Source organism: Ambystoma mexicanum, chromosome 8, assembly GCF_040938575.1.
Source record: "Ambystoma mexicanum isolate Mex_15411 chromosome 8, UKY_AmexF1_1, whole genome shotgun sequence".
NCBI lineage: Eukaryota > Metazoa > Chordata > Amphibia > Caudata > Ambystomatidae > Ambystoma > Ambystoma mexicanum.
The window spans coordinates 1,327,720,927-1,327,727,103 of record NC_090929.1 but is presented as its reverse complement, the minus strand read 5'-3'; positions in this window follow the sequence as shown (position 1 = coordinate 1,327,727,103).

The following is a 6,177-nucleotide window of genomic DNA, read 5'->3' as shown; positions in this document are numbered from 1 at the left end:
TTCCAGGTAGCTCACCTATTCATTTTGTCGTCCTCCGTTTTGAAATTCAAGATTTATATTGACTTTACATTCTTTTTTGCCAGAAACCTCTTATCGTCAGTGAAATGCAAATACATTCCTTCTAGTTGTTGATTATAATGGTGTTCTAGGCTTGCTATTAGAGAGGCACGCTTTATCCATCCTATATAAGATGTGGGGCCTGATTCACAAAAGCGTTTTGCAATAGCAGAATGCCATGGCAAAACGCGTTGTAAATCAGGCCCCAGGTGTATTCTGCTATGCCAAATGTCACACAAGTATCAAAAGGCAGCGCCAAGAATAATTACTGAAATGAAGTTAATTCCTATACTAGTTGACACAGCAATAGTGTAAGCAACTATGTGCAAAAGGCATAATGAGCATGTGATTCGTACCCAATAACACTAACGCACATCAAATAAAACATAGGGATTATGAAGCTCTGTTATATGCTATGCAAATTAGAATGATTCACAAGCATCAAGATGAAATAAAGCTCTTCTATGGAATGCAGTTTCCTTTTCATCACCTCGTTATTACATTTCCAAAGGTGTCGATTCGACCGTACTTGTTTGAACCTTAGTTCAGTTTAGGTCGTGTGGGCCCTACTACAAGTGTACTCTGTGACCAGGAGTTACTGTGGATGCCTATTAGAAGGTTTCATTTTGAACTTTGCTCTCAGTTGGCATTCACTATCTGGGAAATCAATTGGCACGTGTCAACAATAAAATACTTCTATGAAGCAATACACGGAAACACAGACCTAATGATGGCAAAGAATGGGACAGGGCAACATGAGAACATTCAGTGTTGCTTCTCTGTTTAATTATTTGACGTGTCGAGCGGCCTTTCTCATCACAGAGCCCGAGGCAGCTGTCAAAACGCCCTCTTCCCTGGTTGCTAGTTGCAGCCGGTCAGCCCTCAGAGATGCAGATCAGAAAGCCCATCACCGCACCTGTCCTGAGTGCCTCCTTTTTTGTCTGTTTGCTTTCTGACTCTTAAATGATCTGTTCCCTCTTTTTAAAAGTTTAGTCACAATTGACTTAACATGAATCACCTTGAAAAATAGATGTATTCACATTTTCATTGGTGATTTTGTAGATTTTGCTAACAGCACACAAGTATCACTTCTGCGCTGGTGGGCACAGTAGACCTCCACTGGGAATCTATGAAATCAGCTCATGGAGCAGTGGTCTTCAAACTTTTTTGGCCTGGGTCCCCCCTAAGCAAAGGTTGGTTAGGCCGGGACACCCCAAAAGTGCCAGATGGACAGTATGTAGAAATCGCTATGAACTTTTGTGTGCCGTCACCGCACCCTACTCCCAGTACAGACCCTGGGCTCTCCCCACCCTACTCCCACCACTATCCCAGTGCTGCCACCCAACCTGTTCCCACCACAGTGCCATAACACAAGCATACACACATCCATACACATTTAAATAAAAAATAAATCACCATAAACGTACCTCGCATGGTTGCTAAAATGCCCCGCTCAGGTTGCTCTGCCCGTATGTACGAGGAGGCGCAGGAGCACCCCCTCGCACATACATACATGCAGTGCCCCAGCCAGCATTTCCAATGAGCTATGCAAGACTGGCGAAGCAAAACACCCCCAGCGTTGCATGGCTCAGTGATCATGTGCGGCTGGGGAAATGAGCCGTCAAAGGCAAACAGTTTCCCTTTGACAGTTCAGCCAACCCAGGATCACTCCCTCAGCTGGAAAAAGCAGATGAGGGGAGTGCTCAGTGTTTCATTGGGCTGGCTTCTCAGCTCCTCCATAATGGGTGAGGTGGCCAGTGGGTGGATGCCCCCTCACCCATTATGGATGAGCCGGCAGGCTTGGACTGGCCAATAGGGCAATGACCGTACCAAAAATGCCAGTGTAGGCCAGTAAAAATGGGCCACTTTTTTGCCCAATGTGGGCCAGTTTGAGGAGTTACTTCAGTATGCAGCTAGTAGTTTTGATCGTTGTTGCTGAATAAATATTCTTTAAATATCACCATTTGTTTACATTTGAACAAAAAAAAACCCATAGGGCACTATTCAAACAGTCTGTGACAAAACACTGAATATCCATTTGCAACTGCTGGCCATTTTTTCATTGGTGCCTAAAACTGTTTTACGGCCCAGCCTGACCATGTGAGCTGCCCCTTCCCATTTCCTCCAATCTAAAAAAATTAAAAAAATAAATTGCAGTGGTGGCTTCAGAATGTTGCAAAGGGTCTGCATGCATCTCTGGATGTCTTCTTCAGTTAATTTAGTTTTCAGCAGTCAACTTGCTTTTAACTCTAGAAGCCTCACCTTTTATACAATTCCAGCACACACTCCTCAGCAATCTCTCTCTGCATTTTACAGAAAGAGGCATTTGACTGCCAATCAGGACAGCCAGACCCCCTTGGGAGCTGGTCCTATTCAGGTACTCTTGCAGACAAAGGACAGGGGTGTATAAGACTCCTCACCTACTTCCTGCCTGCCCATACATTCTGGAGCCTAGGCAGGGACACCCCAGGTTTCCCACCAAAGGCAAAACACACACACATGTAGAAAAACATATGTACAGGTGTGTTATAAATGCCATACCATATCATATCACACTGACCTCCACTCCAAGAATGGTAGAAGAAGATCTAACAAAGAACAACCATGCTAGTAATTGTGAAACAATAAGGGAGGCCCCAAGTTGGTACTTGGGTGCCCCTATTGTGCACTGACGAGGCTATGGACATAGCCTGTCAAATAAAAAATGACACAATAGTTGGTAGAACACATCCACTGCTACCAGCCATAACTAGGCAATTGTCTATGTGAGTAAAAAGTCATAGTAGCAGAGAGAAGGGGGTACTAAGTATCCATTTAGCACTCCACTGAAGGTGTTGTGTGCCAATCACTCAGACTACAGAGTTTTAGGAGAGATACCAAGTATATCCCTATCCTTAACTGTAGTTACTCGAGGATATAGAAAAATAACCTTAAAGGAGGACCCTAAGGGCCCCCAGCATCACTGCCCATAGGAGCAGTGTGCTGCAGCAGTAAAAACACAGATTCCTTTAAGAGCTATGGAGCAGACAAACTCCACAGTACAGGTAGAATACAATGAATAGAGTTCCAAAAGAAAGAGTCCACAAGAATGAATGAGTGGATAAAGGCTCCACTCATTCAGGGTTAAAAGAAAAGGGTCCATACATTCAGCAAAAAGTACTGGGGTTCTCATTAGCAAAGGGGATGAAGCATACAAATGATACAAGGAGTATCCTGCCTCAGGTGTGGAGTGACGAAAGTGCAATACCAAGGAGCATTCTGCCAGGATGTGCAGGCTGAATGGTGACAGTAATAGTATGCAAGGAACACAAGCTGTCAGGATGGCGCAGCCGGAAGGTGGTGCAGACAGAGTGGTGGGATATGTGAGCAGTGTGGTGCATGAAGGGGTTCTGTTACATTTTGAAGGGGCAGCCAATAAAGGGTTGTGGGACATGTTAACTACAAATGGTGTTCAAAGTGAAATGCTAGTAGATTCTGGATCACCATACTCTATTATCTTGCCAGACCAGTACAAAAATAGTTGTGGCAAGGATGTGTCAATACATGTTCTGGGGTATTCGTGGGCTTGAATAGAATTCAAAGGGTGCAGTACAGAAGGGAAGTTGTATGTGGTGCAAAAGGGTGAGAGTGTCCTGGGATGGGCAAGCAAGTAGTTTTGGAAATAGAAAAACGTCCTGGTAAGCCTGTTCTCGTGCTGTCTGTGGCGGATGGGGAACAAATGTGTCTAGAGAGTCGTGTATCAGCAGATCATTTGAGGTACAGCTACCCCACCATTTTTACGGATAAGTTGAGTATGTTGTGTGGCTTGTCTCATAAGATTGTACTGAACAGAGGGGCAGTGCCTAAAACCCATAAGGTCAGAAAGGCACTGGTGTTGCCCGGAAAATGGATAAAATATGAATTTACCAAGCTTAAGGAGGCATGGAGAATAGAGGAGATTGAGTCCTCAGAGTAGTTGTCGACTGTGGTTTTAGTGTGCAAACAGGATGGGGGCCTAAGGATGTGTGTTGAGGCTTTTGATGAAAATGCACTTGTGATGTGATCAGTGATGTCATCAATGATATTTGTGATGTCATGTTTGATGTCATGGGTGTTAACCTTAGCAGTGCACAGTGGTGGGGCGAGTTATGATTGCTTAGGTTACCATAACTGGCAAATTTGTTTTTAATTTTTTTTTGTTTACTTATAACCATAATATGTATAAGTTGTTATTAGTGCGAAGTAAGTGTAATGTTACTCTCAAGTACTTGTTTCACTGAATTTGATAGGTTTTTCTTAGGGCAACGGAAACATATTGTTCCTTTAACTACACTTTTTGTCAGTGAACGTCATAGCTTTTTAGCAGTGGAAATTACCCATAACGTCCCTTTAACAATGTTTTGTGTGAGCTAATTGCATAGGTGTTTATCAGTGAAACTTAACCATAACGTCCTGCTAACAACGTTTTTTGTCAGTGAATATATATATATATATATATTTATATATATATATATATTCAGTAAAAAAAACTTTGTTAAAGGGACGTTACTGTTAAGTTGCGCTACTAAAAACCTATGAAATTCAGTGAAAACATTTTGTTAAAGGGACGTTATGGTTCGAAGTAAAACCAAAAATCCCCTGAAATTCACCAGTTATGGTAAACTAAGCAACCATAACTCGCACCACCACCGTGCACGGCTAAGACTAACACCCAGGACATCAAAGATGACGGCCCTCATTACAACTCAGGCGTTAAGGGTTAACGCCGTCGTTAACCCTTAACGCCTGATTCCAATTTTAACAGCTGCTTTTAGCAGCCGTTAAAATCCATGGCGCTAAACCGTCTTGGTGCTAATTACGGCACCGTAATTTACGGTGCCGTAATTAGCGCCTCCCCCACTCCCATTATGCCCTATGGGGCAAAAATGGGAATGGGGAAGGGTAAATGGGAAATGGGGATTTACCGCCCCACTCACCTTGGAATGGGGCGGTAAATCCGCCATCCACCATGGTGTAAACGTAGTTTACACCATGGTGGTAAAGTTGGTGTACTTACCGCCTGGGTCGTAATGACAAGGGACATCACAAATGTCATTGATGACATCACTGATGACATCACATGTCTGGCTTCCTCTTTTTTCCTTTACTGACATATCTAGGCCACATGGTTTTCTTCAGTAACAGTCAGGAACTAAAAATTGTAAACATACTATATTTGTAGACATATCCTTCAAGTAGGTTCTTACAGTAATTCCGTTAGAGTCCAGTCACATCATATGAAACATATACATAGGGGAAGACACAAGCTTGAAAGACAGCAATCCTTTCTGTGCATGAAGATAATCAATAGCCTTATCAGCACATTCTGATAGTTCTGTTGTTTTTTATGTCAGTACTTTCCCTGTATATGCTCATATTTGTATACATTGTACTCACACTACTTTCCTTAGGGTTCAGTCACATCATGTGATACATATACATAGGGTAAATAGCAGCTTTGAAACAGAGCAATCATTTATTTGCATGAAAATAATCAGTTAGGTTATGAATTGTTTCTGCTACTACTTCTGCTTTTTTGCTTACTTCACTTTCTTGTCTCTTTGTGTTTTGTCTGTAGTAATGCAATTATTTAATACATGGGTTTCATTAGCTACTTATTACATATTTCACAGTACACAAAACTCTAATAAGAAAACATTTATCATTTCATTATTCAACATATCAACATTATGAATATTATACCTTCATCATGTATGCTGCACACAATGCTATGTTTCTGCATGAGTAGCTGAGCATACTAGATAGAACCTCGTAATAGAATGCTATTTATATCAATGCATTATTTAATGCACTAATTAGCTTATGATATTTATTGCAATGATCCTTGACACTTTTTTCTCAACATTATATTAAGAATCCCTTGTTCAGAAATGTCATGAAAAGTAAATACTCATGTGATGTCATCAGTGATGTCATCAATGACATTTGTGATGTCATCTTTGATGTCCTGGGTGTTAGTCTTAGCAGTGCACGGTGGTGGCTCGAGTTATGGTTGCTTAGCTTACCATAACTGGCGAATTTCAGGGGTTTTTCAGGTTTACTTGGAACCATAACGTCCCTTTAACAAAGTTTTTTCACTGA